Genomic DNA, 22,440 nt, shown 5'->3' on the forward strand with positions numbered 1-22,440 from the left:
CTTTCCCATGATGAGTGTAACAAAATCTGATTCCATAAGCAATCCATTTGGAAATAGTTTGTTTAGAAATAGGTTTTCCAAGAGAACTGGAGGCAAAAGAAACAAACAATTGATTAGACTTTCTGAAATCTTTAGTCTTGTCCAGGTAAAATCGTAACTGTCTGTGCACATCTAATGAATGCAAAATCCTTTCCCTTTATTTTGAGGATTTGGAAAGAAAGTAGGAAGGTGAATTGTCTGATTTAAAGCCACTTTCAAATCACCTTAGGCATGAAAGTAGGATTGGTCCTCAAGGATACTCTGTCCTGATGGAAAATAAGGTATGGTTCCACAGCCATGAGAGCTTGCAACTCTGAGACCCTTCTGGCAGAGGTCAATGCTAACAAAAGAACAGTCTTCCAGGATAGAAACTTAATATCCGAAGATGCAGCAGGCTCAAAAGGAGGCAAAGTAAGTTTTTCTAAAACATAATTAAGATCCCAGGCAGGGACAGGCGGGGTCCTTGGAGGCCGCAAATTTTTAGCCCCTCTCAAGAACTGCTTCACCAAAGGATGAGAAAAAACAGGAGGATCAGAACTGAAATGCGCAGAGATAGCAGAAGCATGAATCTTAATGGAAGAAAAGGAAAGTCCTTTAGATAAAAGTTCCGAAAGGTAAAGCAAAATAGAAGAGAGATCAGGTACCTGAGGAACTGAGCCTCGGTCCTGCATCCAAATACAAAACCTCTTCCATTTAGAGGCATAGGATTTCCTAGTGCTAGGCCGTCTAGCTTCCAAAAGAACATCCAAAACTTGTTTGGGAAGACTAGAGGAAATCAAATTCCTTTGAAGAGCCAAGCTGCCAGGCAAAGGGTCTTGAGATTGGAATGTAGTAACTGACCCTGATGCTGGGACAGAAGCGAAGGGCTCAGTGGGAGAATCCAAGGAGGCCCCGAGAACAGGAGCTTTAAAGTTGGATACCAAAACTGTTGAGGTCAATTTGGAGCAATCAAGATGAGGAACTTGGGCTTGTCCTGTTTTATCTTCAGTAATACCCGAGGCAGTAGAGGAAGAGGAGGGAAGGCATATGCTGAAAGGCTTCTCCAGCTGAAGGACAGGGCATCCACTCTCCAAGCTGTTTTGTGGAAGGACCTGGTGCAAAAGCGAGGCAGCTGATGATTGAGATGGGATGCAAACAGATCTATCTGGGGACATCCCCAAACTGCAGTAATCCTGTTGAATAAGTTGGTGTCTAGCATCCATTCGTGAGGATCTGAAATGTTTCTGCTCAGGCTGTCTGCTAAGAGATTCTGTTTCCTGGAATGAATTGAGCCTGGAGATGTAGATTCAAATTTAGAGCTGTGTCCCATAAAACCATAGCTAGTCTGCAAAGGGGTATGAATGAGAACCCCTGCTTGTTGATGTACCACATGACCGTGGTGTTGTCTGTCTAATTAGCAGAGGCCCTGGTTGTAAAAGGTTCTTGAAGGCTAGAAGGGCATTTTGAACTGCCAACATTTCCTTCAGATTGATGTGCCAGTGAAGATGGTCCTTTGTCCAGGTTCCCTGCTGGCAATTGTTTAGAAAGTGTGCTCCCCAAGCATAATCCGAGGCGTCCGTGGTTAGGATTTGAGTAGGTTGAGGAAGACGAAAGGTTTTCCTTCGTTTAGTGCATGCCCTGGACCACCAGAGGAACTCCTTCTGAAGGCAGGGGATCAGAGGAATCAGAATATCCAGATCGTGGTAATGCTGTGACCATACACTTTTCAGATACCATTGAAGCTTTCTCATGTGAAGCCTTGCGTTTGGAATCAACAGAATGCAGGAAGCCATGTAGCCCAGGGCCTGCAGGAATTTCCTTGCAGTGAGCTGAGATAGAGCTGCCAAGGTGTTGAAAGTAGAAGCCAGCTGAGTTTGTTTTTCTGGAGTGAGGAAGGCCCTTTGTAAGGTTGTATTTAAGAGGGCTCCAAAGAATACCATTTGTTGAGAAGGGATCAAATGTGACTTTTTTATGTTCACTGAGAATCCCAGTAGGAGGAGAAGACGTTGAACAAAGTCCAGATGTTGAAGCAGAAGATCTTTGCTGTCTGCCTGAATAAGGCAGTTGTCCAAATAGGGGTAAATCTGGATCCCCTGAAGTCTGCAGTAAGCCACTACTGGAGCCAGGCACTTGGTGAAGACTCTGGGCGCAGTAGATAAACCAAAGGGCAAAACAGAGAATTGAAAGTGCCTCGAACCTGCCTTGAACCTGAGGAATTTCCTGCGTTCTTGCCTGATGGGAATATGTAAATAGGCTTCCTTTAAGTCCAATGTCACCATCCAGGCGTCCTGAGAGAGCATTGGAATTAGCTGCTGCAGAGTAAGCATCTTGAATTTTGGAATTTCCAAAAAGGTGTTTAACACAGAAAGGTCCAGAATAGGTCTCCATGAGTTTTGTTTTCTGGGAACCAGAAACAGTCTTGAATAAAACCCTTTTCCCATTTCCAAGAGTGGAACAGGCTCTATGGCTCTCATGGCCAGAAGAGCATCCACTTGAGTTAAGGCCTCTGACCATTGAAGTTTTGGCAGATCTGGCCAACCGTGAGCCCTTGGCAAAGTGTGGAAGTGGAATTTGTAACCTTTTAAAATCATGTCCAATACCCATCTGTCCTGGGTAATACGAGTCCAATTTCTGTAAAAAAGAGACAGTTTTCCTCCGAGAGGGGCGTCCAGGTGAAGGGGTCCTGAAGCCCAACCGAGAGAGTCATTGAGTTTGCTTTCTTTGAGATTGGGATCTGTCTTCTCCCCTTCTAGGTGAAGAAGCAGTCCATTGTCTAGATCTGTAAGAGGCCTGGCCTTGACCACGACCTCTGGAGCGCCTATATCTTCCCCTTTGAGGCCTGTCAGACGTGGGAAAGGAACAATATATAGAGGGACAATTCCTGGAAAATCTAGGAGGCTGAACTTGCAAGAAATCTTTTACAGTCTGCATAGACTTTGCCTTTTCTTCCATCTTTTTAATCACTTCCTCAGCCTTAGATCCAAAATGAACATCATGTTGAACAGGGGCATCTAATAACTTAGCCTTAACCTGTTCAGGTAAACTTTGTTCACGAAGCCAGGCATGTCTCCTAATAACAGTACCAGAGGCAGCAGCCCTGCAAGAAGCATCCAAAGCATCAAAACCACAATGTAAGCTATGCTTGTTCACCTGTTCAGTAGCATGCAAAACATCCTGAAGTTCCTTATCCTCTGCACAGGCAGGAAGGGAAGCAAGCTTTTGCTTTAAAACAGACAAAAGAAATTGCTGATATTTAAACATATGAAACTGGCAATTTAAAGCCCTTACAGACAGGGTAGCAGAAGTATATACCTTTTTTCCCCACCTGTCTAAAGCACGAGAATCCTTCTCAGAGGGAATAGGATTTTTAGAAGTAGCAACCTTAGCAGCCTTAGAGCCCTGAGAAATAGTTTCAGGATCCGCAGAAGGGTTTTTAAATAAAAATAAATGAGAGTCAGGAACCCTATAAAACCTATCAGGCTTAGAAGGAGCAGGAGGCATGGAATCAGGATTCAAATTAGCCTCAGAAAAAGCATCATGATAGCTAAAGGCCTATGCTGAGGAAGAAGAAGAAATTCTCTAAGCCTCTTCTTGGAAGCAGAATACTCCTGTCCTTCCCAATGAAAATGTTCTCTCATCTCATGCAAGGTTTCCCCAAAAGAAAAATCCTCAGGCGGAGAGGCCGAGGGTAAAGAGTCCTCAGCATCCGAATCCTCATAAGGGGGAAAGGAATAGTCCTGATCTGAGGAAGAAACAGAAGATACAGAAGCCTGGTCAGAGGAATCCAGAGTAACATCCTGTCGAGGCCTTTTCTCAGGAGGGGGGTGAGAACCCCTAATCATTGTAAGCAAATCTTCAGCCATCCTCAATAATTGCTTTTGTGTCCTGGGAGTGGATTCAGAAGCAGCTTGAGCTGGAACTTTAGACTTAACAGGAGTCTTTGTCTTTGCCTTTGCCTTTGAAATAGTGATGTGAGTAGGCCTGAAAACCCCCTCAGAAGCCGGTACCTGCACAGCGGTTCCGGACCCATCTGAAGGAGCGACGTCCGAAGGTCCTGCAGCAGTTAAAATAGTGGGCCTTGATGGCTCCCCATGGGAGTCCGTATCGGCCATCGGTTCAGAAGTGGCAGACGACAGGGGCTGCAAAAGCTCCTCACTGACGACAGCCGAACCGGACGCTGGCTCCAGCTGCAACGAGTCCTGTTTGGACCTCGGAGGCCTGTCTTTGTCTTTGCACTTCTTTTGGACTCCGGTAGCGTCCGACGACATTCTATAATTGAAGTGTCTGCCAAAATAATTTAAAGCCCAATCGTACCTGCGCTTGATAGTACGAGAGTTGAATCTGGCACAGAACCGACAACAAGAAACGTCGTGGTCAGGGCCTAAGCAAGGTAGACAGTAAGAGTGGAAATCTTTATGAGGTATTTGTTTCCCACAAGCTATACAATTATTAACTTTTTCTGACATCAGAGGAACAAGAAAAAGATTCCCCAACGGGGTACTTAGCTTTGAGAAGAGAAGTAAGAACTTCGGACCGACAACAACCAAATACGCTGTTCGAAAATCGCCAACCAACGACTTGCGAGCTGCTTTCCACCGCACGGCAAGAAAGACTGGAGAAGATGGCGTCGGCTGAGGGCTATATACCAAAGCGAACTGACGTCAGGGTACTAGCTTATACAGCCGACGCCGGACCCAGACTTTGGGATTCTGGCCGACCTCGGGCTGCCTGCCGGCAGGAGCACCCTACAGTTATGACTGCAACAGTGAAACACGAAGAACATCCAATAATTCATCGAAGGGTGGAGACACCCAGGAGGTGGAAGGCTGGGCTCCGAAGGCCTTGCGGAAGACCGACTCCTCCTCAGAAGGGTTTTTGGATGGCCAGTCGCCCCGCTGTCTCAAGATGTCCAGGACATCAGGGAATGAGACATCAACCGAGGACGACTTCGGGGACCCTTCTGCATCATCGAGGTCGGTGTCCGAGGTGACAGACTCATCTGGGGAGTCTACGTGCTTCCTCTTACACAACTTCTTCCTGGGAGGCTCTTCAAGCACAGACTCTGAAGGGCCCTCAGAAAGTAGGGGACCACATATGGAGGTATCCTCAGGCCTAGAAGCCCCGCTGTCCAGAGATAAAGGGGCACCAGAAGCTCTAGTCACAGCATCTATGGAAGGAGTTGCTGATTCAGGTGAAGTCATTATGGACTTGGCCAGCATGCTCCTCATATCCTCGAAGGCAGGTCCACCAGAATCGGACGAAAAACCTGCCTCCGAGACCATGACTGGAGTCGGGGTACCCCCAGCTGAAGCACCAAGGGGGAGACTCAGAGCCGCAGTCTGAAGCCCCGATGTATCCCCCTCAGGTTCGACTGAGGACACCCGAGTACTGAAACCTGTAGAAGGAATGGAAAATGTTGGAGCTGATGTCGGATCCGAAAGACTCGGAGGAGGTTTCAGAGCCGACCCAGGGACTTCACTCGATTCGGCAGACTCCAGCTCCGACGACACCGAAGTTGTCGGAGGAGAAGAAATGGAACTGATATAGTAGCTGGCTCTGGAGCCGACTGGGCTGGAGCCAAAAATAATTTAGTCAACACTGGCGACTGGAGGAGTCTCTGTACCACCCTATCGACATCCGAATCCGAGAGCCTGGAGGACTTGGAGGAGACAGACAGGGGTCAAGAAACCTTCTCAGTTGGAACCAAGACAAGACTGGGAGAATGGCTCCGAATCGGCTCCAAAAGGATCAGAGCCGAAGCAGGCTCGAGAACCACCGCAATCTCCTTCGGCACCGATGACCGTGGAGTCAAAGAAGCCGACCCCGCAACAGACACTACTTCCTGCGGCTCCGAGACCAATGGAACCAAGGAAGGAGACATAGCCTTGGACCGTGCTTCCTGCGGCTCCGAGACCAGTGGAGCCGAGGAAGGAGATGTAGATTTGGACCTTTTCTCCAGAGGCTCCGACGAACTAGTTGGAGCCGGAGACTTCATTTAAGACTTGGCCCTGGATTTCTCAGAGGGAGGGGAGGACGCCAAGGTTTCCTCAAAGGAGGGTTTGATCAAACCCTTGAGGATAAGTTTATTTTTTCTCTCCTGTAAAACCCTGGCAGAGAAAGCATGACACACACTGCAGGATTCCTGCAAGTGTATGGCACCGAGACAATATACACAGATGGCGTGGCCGTCAGTCAGCGACATCTTGTACGCACATTTGGCGCATTTTTTAAAGCCAGATGGCTTATGTTCTTTAGGTTCCTTGCCCAACATAAGGAACACAATCCACAAACGGCAACAATACTTCAAAATTACCAAATAAGCACAAGCACACTCAGCAACACAAGGTAGGGAAGGGAGGAAAGGGCTCTAATTTAAACGCCCGAACAGTAACAACACAAGAAAGGGCAAAGGCCCTCTAACTAAAACGGGCCTAGCCCGCCAAACAGAAGGATTACCACAACAAAAACAATCAGTCACAACAATGGATAAAACAGACAATGTAGCTATTAGAATAGCTTTTTTGGTATAACAACTCGAAGCTATAGTTCAAAAAACAAAAGAGAGGGTACTTAGCCACAGCCAAGTCGAGACCACGTCGTTACTCTAGGAGCGGCAAACGAGATCTGGGGGTCTGGGCTTGATGCATCCTGGGATACAGGATTAGCCCAGCCAATGAGAGAATTTGTGCTAGTTAAAGTGGCCGAGTCGGATTAGTAATGAATGTAGGCGAGATAGGATCACATTACATCTTTAATTTTAAATAAATAATATCAGAGATGTCTGTGCAAATCCAAGGTGTGAAGAACCTTCTCACTGGCAGCTTGTGGAGAAGGAAAAAGAAAGCAAGATGAATAAACCAATTAAGGAACAACTCATCGACCATCTTGGGCATAAAAGAAGGATTAGTACAAAGAGACACCATGTCTCTATGAAAAACTAAAAAAAAAAAAAAAATGGGAATAGCCATGAAAGCCAGAAGTTCAGTCACTCTCTTGGCTGAAGTAAGAGCAAAAAGAACAGTCTTCCAAGTACAGTGTTACAGGAAAGCTGAAGAACCAGATGCAAAAGGAGCTTGGGTCAATTTATCAAGCACAAAACTGTAGTCCCCAGAAGGCAGAATATGCTTACTGAGAGGCCTGACATGAAGGATGCCTTTAAGGAATTGCTTGACCTCAAACCTAGAGGCCAGAGGAGGATGCAAGGGCAGATAAGCAGAAATTGCTGATAGGTAACAGCTTTAACTGAGGAATATGTCAACCCACCATGGAAGTGATGATAAAAATGAGAACACTAGAGGAACCTAACACAATATATGGGTTCCCAATGGCTAGAGTGCCACCAGACAGATAATGTCTTCCATTTGGACATACAAGATTTCCTCGTAGTGGATTTCCAAGCCTCCTGCAAAACCTGGAGCTGTCCTCAGAAAACAGGTGCCTAAAAGGGATCAAGATCCTATCACTCACAGTGTCAGTTGAAGAGTGGACAGGTGAGGATAGACAAGAAATCCTTTGTCTTGTGTGAGAAGATCCACTGGTGAGGTAACCTGTGGTAACTGTCTCTGGCCAAGTAAGAGAGAAGGGGGAACCAGTGTTGTCTGGGCCAAAAGAGAGACAACAGCAAGATCTTGGGAAAGTCCTGCCTGATCTTTTGCAGAACCTGTGATAACAGAAAGGAAAAGATAAGGCATCCATTTTCCAAGTCAGAGTGCTTGGGACTCTGGAACAGAACAGAGGAAGTTCTCTGTTCAGATTGGAGGTGAAGCGATCAACCTGAGGAATATGCCACCGATGGACAATGCCCAGAAAGTGCAGTTGTGTACACTTACCATAAATGTAGATGTTTGAGTGTATTCACTGTTGCAGTCATCATGTTTGGGTTATCCCTGCCAGGGTAGCCCTCTGCCGGCCCGAATAACAGAGGCTTAGTATTTCTGCTTCGGTTGCTGTTGCTTCAGGACTGACGTCAGGTCATCAGTAGTATAAAGTAAGGCAGCCAACGCCATTACATCAGTTTTTCTTGCACTAACTGTCAGGAGCCCACCAAGTGGGAGCCAGGATCTGGTGGAAGAACACCACCAGTAGAAAGTAAATACCAAAAGGTTCCTTGTAAGGAGAGAAGGAAAGAGAGAGAGAGAGAGAGAGAGAGAGAGAAACCAGGACTGCAACAGTGAATACACTCGAGCATCTACATTTATGGTAAGTGTACACAACTGTACTATGTTCTTTGTGTTTCACTGCTGCAGTCATTACATTTGGGTTGATTCCCAAAGTTGAGGAAAAGGGTGGAGGCAGTCAAGAGGACTAGGGGTTGGCTAGGATGCCCTCCAAGACTGCAGAGGCAAAGCCTGCCCTAGATTTGGAGAAGATAGGCAGGTGGTAATGCTTGGTGAAGGTGTGAACAGATGTCCAGGTTGCAGCCTCCAGGATGTCTCTGGTGGGGACTCCTCTGAGGAAAGCTGCAGAGGTGGAGGCTGCTCTGGTAGAGTGAGTCCTGACTCCCTTAGGGGGAGGTTTCCCATGTTGCTTGTAGCAGAAATGGATGCAGTGTGCTATCCATTTGGAAATGGTTTGTTTGGATATGGCTTTGCCCTCTGCTCCTGCAGCAAAGCTGACTAACAATTGATAAGTCTTTCTGAATGATTTAGTTCTGTCTAGATAGAATCTGAGCTGTCTGTGCACATCTAGAGAGAGAGAGTGTAGTATTCCTTTCTCCCCTTTATGGGTTAGGGAAAAAGGTAGGCAAATGAATGGATTGGGTGAGAGCCACACTGGACACCACCTTTGGCATGAAGGATGGGTTAGTCCTGAGGGACACCCTGTCAGCATGGAAGATGATGAAGAGCTCTACAGCCAGGAGTGCTTGCAGCTCGGATACTCTTCTGGCTGAAGTGATGGCCAGAAGCAAGGCTGTCTTCCAGGAGAGAAACTTTAATTCTACTGAAGCTGCTGGTTCAAAGGGGGGCAGGGTGAGCTTTTCCAACACAAAGTTTAGGTCCCAAGCTGGGGTAGGTGCTCTTCTGGGTGGCCTCAAGTTGCTAGCCCCTCTTAGGAACTGTTTGATGAGAGGGTGTGAGAAAAGTCGTTGCTCAATGTTGAAATGAGCAGAGAGAGCAGAGGCATGAATTTTAATAGAGGAAAAGGAGAGACCACTGTGTAGCAGGTCAGCTAGGTAATCCAGGATGAGAGGTAGGGAGGGCTGTGCCGCACCGGCTCCCTTAACCTGGATCCAGGTGCAGAACCTTTTCCATTTATCAGCATGAGACTTTCTAGTGCTGGGGCATCTGGCCTCAGGTGTAACATCTAGAGCCTTTTTACTGAGATTGGCAGCTTGTTCAGTGGTCAGGGAATAAGCCAGACTGCCAAATTGAGGGTCTGTAATTGGGAATGCATGAATTCTCCTTCCCTCAGGGTTAGGAGGGTTGGGATCTGAGGGAGATGCCATGGTGGCAGAGGGGACAGGCTGCGCAGTAGTGGGTACCAGTGCTGGCGAGGCCAGTCTGAAGCAATTAGAATTGTCCTCGGTTTTTCCTCCCTTATTTTGAGTAGTACCCTGGTAATGAGAGGAAGTGGGGGAAAAGCACAGACTGAGAGGTTGACTCACTGGAAGGATAGGGCATCCACTTTCCAGGCCCTGCAGTGAGGCTCCCTGGTGCTGAAATTGTTGAGCTGATGGTTGGAGAAGGAAACAAAGAGGTCGACCTTCGGGGTGCCCCAATTCTGAGTTATTAGGGTGAAGGTGCTTTGGTCTAGCTGCCACTTGTGTGGGTCCAGACGATTTCTGTTGACGTTGTCTGCCAGAGAGTTTAGAGAGCCTGGCAGGAATTGTGCTAACAGGTGTAGTTGCATGGCTGAGGTTGTGTGCCAAAGGGCCACAGCGAGCCTGCATAGAGGGTAGGAGAGAGTCCCTCCCTGCTTGTTGATATACCACATCACAGTGGTGTTGTCTGTTTTGATCAGTAGAGTCCCTGGGGAGAGAAGGGGCCTGAAAGCTGTCAATGTGTGCTGAACAGCTAACATCTCTTTTTGGCTGATGTGCAGATGTATTTGATGTGGGCTCCATTGGCCCTATATGCACCTGCCGTCCAGGTGTGTACCCCAGGCATAGTCTGATGCATCTGTGGTGAGCGACTGGGCGGCGTGGGGTGGTGAGAAGAGTAGTCCCTTATTGTGGTAGCATGCTGCTGCCCACCATAGAAAGTCTTTCCTTAGGCAAGGTATCATTGGTATAAGAGTTTCCAGGTCTTGAGAGTGTTGACACCAAACGCTTTTTAGGTACCACTGAAGTTGTCTCATATGCAGTCTGGCATTTGGAATGAGTAGAATGCAAGATGCCTTGAACCCTTGAGCTTTCAGGATTTTCCCTGCGGATAACTGGGGTCTGGTGGCTGGTTGAAAGAAATGGCTGTCAGGTAAGTTTGCTTTTCTGGTGTAAGAAATGCTATCTGGGATGTTGTGTCCAGGCTTGCTCCCAGGAATATAATCTTTTAGGTGGGTACTAGTTTTGATTTCTTTTTGTTAATAGTAGGGAGGTAAGTAGGGCCCTTACAAAGGCCAGGTGCTTGAGCAGCTTTTCCTGACTGTCTGCCTGAATTAGACAGTCGTCTAAGTATGGGTAAATTTGAATATTTCTTTGTCTGCAAAAAGCAATAGAGGGAGCCAGATATTTTGTGAAAACTCTGGGAGCAGTAGATAAGCCAAAGGGAAGTGCAGAGAACTGAAAGTGCAGAGATCCTGCCCTGAAACGTACATATTTCCTGCATGATTCCCTGACTGGGATGTGGAGGTAGGCTTCTTTTAGGTCTAGGGTGGCTAACCAAGCATTCTTGGACAGCATAAGTAGTAGTTGCCGGTGGGTGAGCATTTTGAATTTTGGTATCACTAGGAAGGTGTTTAGAATGGATAGATCAAGGATGGGGTGCCAGCTGCCCTCTTTTCTGGGTACCAGTAAGAGCCTGGAGTAGAAACGTTGGCCTATCTGTTCTGCAAGAATGTGCTCTATTTCCCTCATAGAGAGCAGGGAAAGGACTTGCTTTTTGGCCTCTGACTACTGGTTTGGAGGAGGATTTGGGAACCCTTTGGGGGTTGGTGGAGTGTGGAAAGAAAATTTGTATCCCTGGGACACTATGTTGAGGACCCAGCAGTCGTTGGTAATGGTGGCCCAGGTGCTTGCATGGAGGGACAGTTTTCCTCCTAGGGACAAGTGCAGGTGGGCAGAGGGAGGGGATGGAAGTGGAAAGTCATTGTGAGTTCTTACCATGAGGGGGTGGCTTAGCACTCCCTGGTTTTGAAGTTGAGGAATTCCATTGCTTAGATCGCTGCATTCCCTATGGCTGCTGTCTGGGGGCATCTGCTTCCCCAGGGTCTGGGCTGAACTGAGCTGGAGGGGGCAGGAAAGGACCAGTGCTTGAAGGTTGAAGGAATGGATTCCTCTGCATCAGAATCCTCATAGCAGAGAGCATGTCTTCATATTCAGATGTATCACAGTCATCGGACTCCTGTTCAGATAAAACTACTGGGGACAAATCTCTTTTTCTTTTGGAAGTGGTAGCTTGGCTTCCCCTGATCAGCATTATAAGGTCTTCCGCCATTTTAAGCATTTGAGACTGAGGCAAGGGAGCAGGTGCCTGAGATTGGGTTGCCAGTTTCTTGAGTGCGGTTCGTACCCTGGGCCTTAGAAACTCTGTAGTTTTCGAAAGAGCGGTAGATGTGAAAGTCGTCAGTCTGTGTCGAGAATCGGTAGTGCAAAGTACTTCCTTGGAAGCTGGTGCCAGATCAGCGGCTCCGGACCCATCCTAGGTAGAGACATCTGCAGGACCCTTAGTCGATGAAGAGTTTCGGGGCATACTGGACTTCAAAAGGGTCTCAGTACCAGCCTGCGAATCCACAGAAGCGGGGTATCAGGGGCTGCAAAAACACCTTACTGAGGACCAGAGAACTGACGACAAGCTTAACAGAAGCGTTGTCAGTAGGTTTGGACCTGCGCAGTCTGTCTCTGTCTTTATCCTTATGTTTTTTCGGAAGATTTGCTGTCAGATGGCTTACCAAAGCCATATCAGAATTCGAGGACTGAAAATGAAAATATCTAGCTACAATAAGGGCCCAATGATGTAAAGTTCTGGCGTTGAATAAAGCACAAAAATGACAGCGAGGGATGTTGTGGTCTAGGCCTAAGCAAGTGATGCAGAAGAATGAAAGTCTCGGTGTGGTATTTGCTTTCCACAGGCGAGACAATTGTTAACTTTTTCTGACATCGGTAAGAGCAAGAAAAAAGGATCCCTAACAGGTTACTTAGCTTTAGAAGACTTCAGGTTCAATTCAGAAAATGAAACTCAGGTAGTGGCTGACCAGCACTCGTGTGAACTGCTTCTGCTTCAGGCTCCTCGGCAAGAAAGACTGATGCAATGGCGTCAGCTGCCTTACTTTATACTACTGATGACCTGACGTCAGTCCTGAAGCGACAGCAACCAACACAGAAATACTAAGCCTCTGGTATTCGGGCCAACTGAGGTCTACCCTGGCAGGGATAACCTAAATGTAATGACTACAACAGTGAAACACGAAGAACATACACATTTCTGTGAAGCATCCATTCCAGATTTTGTGTTCTGGCATGCTTAAAGAGTCTGCATCTAGACTGTGCTCTGAAGGAATGTAGACAGCCTAAAAAGTCACTTGATACTGGACAGCTAGATCCCAGACCTGAACAGCGAGCCTGCAAATAAGGTAGGAGCAAGTCCCTCCTTGCATACCACATCACTGTAGTCTTGTCTAAGGATTTTGAGGGGCCTGGGAAGAAAGAGGGTATGAAAGTTCTGAAGAGCTAGAAACAGAGCTCCCATCTGCTTAATGCTGATCTGGTCTGACCTCTGATGAAGAGGCCAGTAACCCTGGACTTTGAGAGAGCCGAAGAAAGTTCCCCACCCCCTGTCTGAGGCGGGCAAAGAGAGAGTCTTGAGACTGGACTGTAGGTTGACATGGAAGTCCTAGGTTGATTGAAAGCTGATGAATCCACCAATGAAAATCAAGCTTGATACAAGGAAGGTTAGGAAAATCAGGGGGTGGCAGTGTTGAAGCCACACTGACTTGAAGTACTACTGAATTTTTTCATACAGTGCCTGGCCAGAGGTATCCTTGGAATGGTGGAAGCCATAAACCCAAGGATCCTGATTAAATCCCTGGCTGTGACTGAAGTAAGAGGAAGAAGAACTGGAAAAAAAAAACAATCAGAGAGAGAGAGCTTTGGGGGATGGCAGGGATGCCAGCTTGGGAATGGTCTGGAACCTGCAACCAAGAAAAACCTGACTCTGAGAAGGAGCCAGGACTGATTTTTGAAAGTTTATGGTGAACCCCAAGCTTTGCAGCAGGGAAACAGTAAACTGGAGGTCCTGAAGCAGAACCTCAGAGAATGGAGACTGAATGAACAGATCATCCAAATAAGTAAACATCTAAACCCCTTTCAACCTGCAAAAGGCAATTACAGGAGTGAGGCATTTGGTGAGCTCCTTTGAGGCAGTATAGAGGCCAAAGGGCAAGGCAATGAGCTGGAAATGCAAGGAAGAAACAGAAAAACACAAATATCTCCTGAAAAGGGGATATGTGGGAAGATGAAAGTAGGCACCCTTGAGATCCAGAGATACCAGAAATACCAGGGGAAGAAGAAGGGGGATCAAACATTGAAGGGACAACATTCAAAAATAGGGGACCTTTAGAAAGGTGTTGAGCTGAGAAAGCTCAAGAATTGGTCTCCAGGTGCCTTCTTTCCTGTGGACCAGAAAAGTACAGTTGTGTACCTACCATAAATGTAGATGTTCGAGTGTATTCACTGTTGCAGTCATTACACTTGGGTTATCCTGCTGGCAGGCTACCCGCAGTCGGCCTGAATTCCAAAGTCCTGGTCCGGTGTCAGTTGCTGTCGCCTCTTCCCTGACGTCAGTGCACCTGGGGTATAAAAGATGTAGCCGACGCCATTTTCTTCAGTTTTTCTTGCCGCAGATGTCAGGTGCCCCCAAAGGGGTAGCCTAAATATTCTGCTCATAAAAAAGCATGAACTAACATAAACATTATCTTCATCTACAAACAAATACACCACATAGGTTGTATAGAATAGAGAAGTACAGATAAGTCCCAGCAATGAAAGAGGGATGGTGGGAGGGTAACCTGGACTGCAACAGTGAATACACTCGAACATCTACATTTATGGTAGGTACACAACTGTACTATGTTCATCGTGTTTCACTGTTGCAGTCATTACACTTGGGTTGAATCCCAAAGCTGAGGTTGGGTGGCTGGGCCTAAAAAGAATTAGGAGTGGCTATGACATCCTGCAGAACTGCAGTGGCAAAGCCTGCTCTGGATTTAGAGTAAAGAGGCAAGTGGTAGTGCTTTGTAAAAGTGTGCACTGAAGTCCAAGTTGCAGCCTCCAAAATGTCCTTGGTTGGTACTCCTCTGAGGAAGGCTGCTGAAGTGGCTGCTGCTCTGGTTCAATGTGGCCTAATGCCCTTAGGCACTGATTTGCCATGTTGTGAATAGCAGAAACGAATGCAGTGGCCTATCCATTTTGAAAGAGTCTGCTTTGAAATAGCTTTTCCTTGCGATCCTGCAGCATATGCCACTAAGAGTTGCTCAGTCTTTCTGAAAGCTTTAGTTTTGTCCAAGTAGAAGCGTAGCTGTCTGTGTATGTCCAAAGAATGCAGAAGTCTCTCCCCCTGTGGGTTAGGATAATAGGTAGGCAAATGAATGGTTTGGTTAAGAGCCACACTGGACACTACCTTAGGCATAAATGTTGGGTTTGTCCTTAGAGAAACCCTGTCCGGATGGAAAATAATAAGAAGTTATGTACCTACCATAACATTCCATGTTAGTTGTCTTCTTCTCACCTTCTTTCTTGCTGGATGGGTTCGGAGCCGAACCTCGGCTCCGACTCAGCCGAATACTAAAGCTCGAGAGCTATTTTTACCGGCTCGAGGCCATCCTATGTCCCATAATGCTAGGCGAAATATACCCAGATCTCATTTGATAGCTAACACTATGGACAGACATGTCCCACCACTAGAAAAAGATAAAACTAAGAGCTATGTAGAACTATAAACCCTACAGCCTGTTTGTCACCAGGGCTACCAAAGGGGAAGAAGAGCTCTAGCTGAAGGGATAATCCTGGTGACAAGGAAAATCTCACCCAATACTCTATGTCTTTTCCAGGCTAGGGGGATGGAGGGTGGGACGCAAGAAAGAAGGCGAGAAGAAGACAACTAACATGGAACGTTATGGTAAGTACATAACTACTTAATGTTAAGTTGTCAATCTCGCCTTCATTCTTGCTGGATGGGACAGCGTCCCTAGCACCTTAGTCCTGGGTGGCTCAATGGAACAGACTCTTGAGTACAGTGGAACCAAAATCAGCCCTATTTCTGGAGATCCAGTTTGTAATGAGAGATGAGGAGAGGCCCATGTGGCTGCTGCACAAATAGAATCCATAGGTAATCTCACTTGAAAAGCAACTGAGGAAGCTAATGCTCTAGTTGAGTGAGCTCTAGGCTTGGTAGGGAGTTCCTTATGCCTCAATTGATAGGTTAAAGAGATAAGAGAGGTCAACCATCTTGACAAGGTCAGTTTAGAAACCGGAAGACCCTGCTTCCCTTCGGCGTAAGATAAGAAGAGTTGCTCTGATTTTCTCATTGGCTTGGTTCTATCCAGATAGAAACGTAGTTGCCTATGGACATCCAAACAATGTAATCTTTTCTCAGCTCTATCAGTGTAATTTGGAAAGAAAACTGGGAGATCAATGGTCTGATTCAGATTTTTTTTCTGAGAGTACCTTAGGTAAGAAGGATGGATTTGTGAAAACCACAAAAAACGCACAGAGAGCAAGAAACAGTAATCCGACCAGTAGTACCAATAGACACACTCCAAGGAGAGTATCAATGAAAAAGTATAATTTCACAGGTCCACCAAGCAAGTAAAAAATCACGTAGTTTATTCGGATCGTAAATTTCAACAAAATGAACAAATTGTTAAGCGCTTTCACCCAGGTTCAATCCCAGGCTTCCTCAGAACAAAAATCAGTGCAACCAATGGTGGGTTTAAATACCCCCAGCTTCATCATGTGACATTTCATGATTAAAATTCTGTAACTTCCAATCAAGTAAAATACATTAAAACATGATGAACAACATAAAATGTTCCCTTATAAAAAACTCCATTCAAATATGTAATCTTACATTCTTAATCATTTGTTGAATTAGGCACATTTAAATAATCCTAAGAAAAATGTATGTAATGGTAAGAAGTTGTGAATTGTTGTATATAAACTGTATATATACATTTCTAAATAATATATACTGTATAAATTGTGTATATATACAAACCACAATAAATAAATAATTAATGTTAAATACAATGTATAAATAAACCTATATAATTTAATTCATGACCAGTGTATATGTATAAAAGAATAATCCATAGGCATTAATTCATAATTAAAATATATCAAGCATAATAAGCACAATTTATTTATGCCTATAGCAACTCTATCTTTGTGAAAAACAAGATAAGGGGGTAAGGGGGGCGCACAGAAAGTGCTTGTAGTTCCGAAACCCTTCTGGCTGAGGTAATAGCTACCAAGAAAAGTGTTTTCCACAAGAGCAGTTTTAACGAGCAGGAGGCAGCAGGCTCAAAAGGAGGCAGAATTAAAGACGACAGTACCAAATTTAGATCCCACGGTGGAGGAGGGACTTTGACTGGGGACCTAAGTAATAGGGTACCCTTCAGAAAGGCTTTGCAGAGCTTGTGGGACATAATACTAGACTCTGACAAGCCAACATGGAAATTTGCAATAGCCGCCAACTGGACTTTGATAGTGGCTGAAGAGGAACCTTTTTGAAAGAGTTCCGCTAGAAAATCTAGAACTGTTTGGACAGGGGCATTAAAGGGATCAACTTGGTTCTTTTTTGCCCAAATAGAGAAACGTTTCCATTTACTAGCGTACGTCTTTCTGGTGTTAGACTTGTGAGAGGCAAGGATAATCTGACGTACTGACGGAGAGATTAAGGGAAGTCTGGCTAGGGTTGGAAGTGGAGCAACCGAGCTGTGAGGTTGAGAGATGACAGGGATTGGTGCAGCCTGCCCGAATGATGGGTCAGGAGGTCTGGCACAGGGTCCAGATGCCAGGGCTGCTCCAGTAGATGACGTTGTAGGAAAGTACAGTTTTGTACCTACCATAAATGTAGATGTCCGAACTGGATAGCATCTGCAGTCATAACAACTGGGTTGTCCTGTCGTCAGGCAGCCCTTCAGTCGGCCGGATTCCAAAGTCCGGGTCCGGCTTCGGCTGATGTCGCACTCCACCCGACGTCATCTCTGTTGGTCTTCCGGTATAAAAGCATCAGCCGACGCCATTTTCCTCAGTGTTTCTTGCCCCAGATGCCAGAAGCCCTCTTGCAGGCTAAAATTTGGATAGATGCCAATGTTTCCAAATAGATAGAGGTAAACACAACAATAAGCATGTATGTACATATATACAAACAAATACACCATAAAAGACTCCCCCCCAACAGCTAGCTATTAGGAGGGTAAACACCCTAGGAGTACCACAGAGGGGAAGGAGGGAGGGTAATCCTGACTGCAGATGCTATCCAGTTCGGACATCTACATTTATGGTAGGTACAAAACTGTACTATGTCCTTCATGGATGCATCTGCAGTCATAACAACTGGGTAGAATACCATAGCCAACTAGGGGAGGATGATAAAGGTAGATTATGGTGTGTTTAGGATCCCTTGCAGTACAGCAGTGGCAAACCCTGCTCGGGATCTGGAATATAGAGGCAAATTATAATGCTTGGCAAATGTATGCACGGAGGTCCAAGTAGCCGCCTCAATAATGTCTTTGGTTGCCACTCCTCGTAAGAAGGCTGTGGTAGTGGCTGTTGCCCTTGTAGAATGAGGTCTTATGTTCTGTGGAATTGGTTTTCCATGGAAGGAGTAACAGAATCGTATGCAATTTCCTATCCATTTGGAGATTGTCTGTTTGGAAATAGCTTTTCCTTCCCTTCCTGTTGCATAGGCTACAAAAAGTTGGTCAGTCTTTCTGCTATTTTTTGTTCTGTCCAAGTAGTAGCGTAGCTGTCTATGTACATCCAAGGTATGCAGTATTCCTTCCCCTCTGTTTTGTGGGTTGGGAAAGAAGGTAGGTAGGTGGATTGCCTGGTTTAAAGACACTCTGGATACCACCTTGGGCATAAATGTAGGATTAGTCCTCATGGACACTCTATCTTGGTGGAAGATTAGGAAGGGTTGCACTGCCATTAAGGCCTGTAGTTCTGAAACCCTCCTTGCTGAAGTAATTGCCAGTAGGAAAGCAGTTTTCCATGACAGGTGTTGTAGGTCTGCTGTTGCTGCTGGTTCAAAGGGTGATAGTGTCAATTTTTCTAGCACAAAGTTCAAATCCCAAGCTGGTAATGGTGGTTTCCTTGGAGGTTTTACATTCTTGATTCCACTGAGGAACTGCCTGAGCAAAGGGTGCGAAAAAACAGGTGGATCAAAGCTGTATTCTGCTGAAATAGCTGATGCATGTATCTTGATGGAGGAGTAGGACAGGCCTGAATGAAGAAGTTCGCCAGATACTCCAGAATGTTAGGCATATCTATGTTTGACACATCTTTTCCTCTTTCTGTACTCCAAATGACAAACCTTTTCCATTTTCCAGCATAGTTCCTTCTTGTTGAAGGTCTGCGCTTCAAGAATAATGTCTTTTACTCTTTGGGAAAGTTCTGGATTAGCTGCTGCTATGTGATGTTCCATGCAGTTAGTTGCAACGCTTTTAGGTTTGGATGTATGATGCTGTAGTTGTTCTGAGTTAACATCAAAGGCATCAGGGTATTGGCCACATATTGTTCGAGACATGCTCCTCAGTAGTGGGTACCAGTGTTGTCTTGGCCAGTTCGGAGCTATCAGGATTATCCTTGGACGCTCTTCCTTGATTTTCAGTAGTACCTTGTGTATCAAAGGAAGAGGTGGGAATGCATATGCTGTTAGGCCTTTCCAGTTGAAGGAGAGAATCCACTTTCCATGCTAGTGGGTGGAATGTCCTTGTGCAGAATTTTTGAGCTGGTGATTGAGAGGTGATGCGAATAGGTCTATCTGTGGCATTCCCCATTTCTTTGAGATGGTCTTGAAGATGTCCGGTGCAGCTTCCATTCGTGGGCATCCGAAGTGGTTCTGCTTAATATGTCTGCTAGAGTATTGTCTTTCCCCGGTACAAATATTGCCTGTAACTGGATGTTGTAGCTGAGTGCCAGGGTCCACAGCTCCAAGGTCATTCTGCATAGGGGGTATGAATGAGTGCCTCCCTGTTTGTTGATGTACCACATGACTGTGGTGTTGTCTGTCCTTATCATCAACTGGCCCTCCTTGAGAAATGGTTTGAACTTTTGGATTGCCAGTTTTACTGCCAGCATTTCTTTTAGGTTGATGTGCAGGTGAAGTTGATCCTGTGTCCACAATCCTATTTGTCCAGCATGTGGGCCCCCCATCCTTGGTCTGAAGCGTCTGTTGTGATGGTCTGGCTTGCTTGACATCTGCGAAAGGGTAGGCCTGGGTTTGACTGGCATGCCTGAGCCCACCATAGGAACTCCTGTTTTAAGCATGGAATTAGTGGGATTTCTGTTTCTAGACTGTGTCTGTGTTGGGACCATAAATTCTTTAGGTACCACTGTAGTTTTCTCATATGTAGTCTGGCAAATGGAACCAAAATTATGCATGATGCCATGAAGCCCAAGGCCTGCAGTACTTTTCTTGCTGTTAACTTGTTCAGTTTTGTTAGTGCCAAGAAGTAAAGAGGAAGTTCTTTTGTTTTTCTGTAGTCAGGAATGCCATTTGTTTTACTGTGTCCAATTCGCCCAAGAATGTCCTTGTTTGGGATGGTATCAGCCTTGACTTTTGTAAATTGACTGTGTATCCCAGTGCTTGTAGCAAGTAAATGACCCTTTGTAAATCTGTTGTCAGCTTGCTTTTGTTGTCCCCTTGTAGCAGGCAGTCGTCCAGGTATGGGTAAATTTGAATTCCCTGTAGTCTGCAATGGGCGATTACTGATGCCAGGCATTTTGTGAATACTCTGGGCAGTAGATAAGCCAAAGGGCAATGCTGAGAATTGATAGTGCTCTGATCCTGCAAGAAATCTGAGGTATCTTCTGCAGATTGGTCGAATGGGGACGTGCAGGTATGCCTCCTTGAGATCTAGAGTTACCAGCCAAGACTCCTTGCCCAGCATGGGAAGAAGCTGCTGTAGGATCAGCATTTTGAATTTTGGGACAATGATGTATGTATTTAAGGTGGACAGGTCGAGAATTGGTCTCCAACTTTTTTCCTTTCTTGGAACTAGGAATAGTCTGGAATAGAACCCTTTCCTTGCTCTGCTGTTGGCACTCTTTCCACAGCTCTCATGTTTGCTAACTCCATTATCTGGCGTAGAGCCTCTGTTTTTGATTTGGAGGTAGATTTGGCATTCCTCTTTGACTGGTAAAGTGTGGAAGTGAAACCGTAACCTTGATCTATGGTTTGTAAAATCCACTTGTCTTTTGTTATGCAGTGCCAGTTCCTTGAAAATAAGGTTAACTTTCCGCCTAGAGGAGCTGCTATTTGTTCCCTGGTAGGCGGATTTAGGGTTAAGTCACTGTGGTTGTGCTGATGTAGTGGCAGTGGCTGTGTCTGTGCCTCTGTTGTTACCTTGCCACTGTCGTCCTCTGTAGGCACCTCCTCTGGATTGGTTTCTGCCTCTGGAACGCCTATTCCTGCCCCTTTGAAATTTTGTGGAGTCAGGAAAGGACCAATTTTTGGCAGGCCAGTTCCTGCTAAACCTTGGGGTTGAACCTGCAAGAAATCTTTAACAGTTTGAACAGATTTTGCCTTTTCTTCCATTTTCTTCATAACCTGCTGGGCAGGTGTACCAAACAAACTTGTCTTGTCCATAGGAGCATCTAGCAGCTTAGCTTTAACATGATCCGTAAAGCTTGTTCCTTTAGCCATGCATGCCTTCTTATCACTGTGCCTGTCATGGCTGATCTAAATGAAGCCTCCAGTGCATCATAGCCACATTTTAAGGAATGGTTGCTAACCTGTTGTATGTTATTTACCATCTCTAATACATATTTCTTATCAAGAGATTCATCAGTGGTGAGTTTTTTAGTTAACTGATCAAGCATAAACTCTTGGTATTGTATCATGTGAAACTGACAGTTTAAAGCTCTAGCTGAGAGAGTAGCTGAAGTGCAGACCTTTTTACCCCATCTGTCTAATGACCTTGCTTCCCTTTCAGAAGGAGTAGGGTTTTAGCTATGGTCGCTGCTACTGCCTTGGGACCCTGGGATATAGTTTCTGGGTCTGCAAGTGGGGCCTTGTAAAGGTGGTGATGAGTATCTGGCACCCTGTAAAATCTGTCTGGTTTGGCAGGGGCTGGGGTAAAGAATCTGGAGCGGAGCAAACATCATTGAAAGCATCATCCACCACAGAGAGAACAGGAGGTATAGCTAAGGGCCTGTGCTGTGGGAGGTGCAGAAAGGTCCTAAGTCTTTTCTGGAGTCTGAAAAATCCTGTTGCTGCCATTGAACTGTTCTCATGGCATGCAAGGTTTCCCCAAAGGAGAATTCTTCTGGTGGGGAAGCAGCTGGAATGGATTCTTCAGCATCAGAATCTTCAAAATTGGAGAAGGGAGCCTCTGGCTGGTCAGTTATGTCTGATTCATCAGCAGATTCATCAGAGGACACTGGCTCAGGGCTCTGCCCTAGGTCTCTTCTCTGGGGCTGAGAGGCCCTATCTGGGTGAGATTGAGATCCTCTGATTAAAGAAATTAAATCTTCTGCCAAAGTAAGCATTTGGGAACTAGAAGAGGCCTGGATGTGGGGGTTTAACAGGCACTGTTTTAGTAGTCTTGGCTGCTTTAGCCCTGGCGAAGGCCTTAATGGACATGGCTGCTGGAGGCCTAGCAGCACCACGTGGTGGGGTAGAGACATCCAAGGGGATGGTGTCTGATAAGTCAACCACCGTAGTGGGTAAAATTTCTGAGGTCGATTCAAGAGTTGTAGCAGGGGCTTCAGTTGTAGGAATAGGTTCAGCTGTACTTAGATCAGTTTTCTCGTTTTCGCCCGAAACCGAGACACTGCGTTTGCTTAACCATGGTTTCGCCGAAACCGCGGACCGCGAGTGTCGGTCTTTATCTTTCGCTTTTGGTAGACTGGGTAGTCGGAGGATCCGACGGCATAATGTACGCAAAATCAGAACCGAAAAACTGTTCTGCAAACTCCGACCGACGCCTAAGCGTTCGTCGGTTGAAAGAAGGACAGGCCGAACAGGCTGCTACGTGGGCTGGGCCTAAACAAGGCAGACAGTAAGAGTGGAAATCTTTATGAGGTATTTGTTTCCCACAGGT

General features: G+C 46.0%; 1 protein-coding gene across 2 annotated transcripts in view; it reads right to left on the minus strand.

Moving 5' to 3' along the window:
* ZNRF2 (zinc and ring finger 2) overlaps positions 1–22,440 on the minus strand; it is a 1,389,094-nt gene that overhangs the window by 711,083 nt on the left and 655,571 nt on the right. The gene's annotated exons all lie outside the window — the stretch shown is intronic.

This window comes from Protopterus annectens, chromosome 3.part0, assembly GCF_019279795.1.
Source record: "Protopterus annectens isolate FY-2018-M chromosome 3.part0, PAN1.0, whole genome shotgun sequence".
Taxonomy (NCBI): Eukaryota; Metazoa; Chordata; order Ceratodontiformes; family Protopteridae; genus Protopterus; species Protopterus annectens.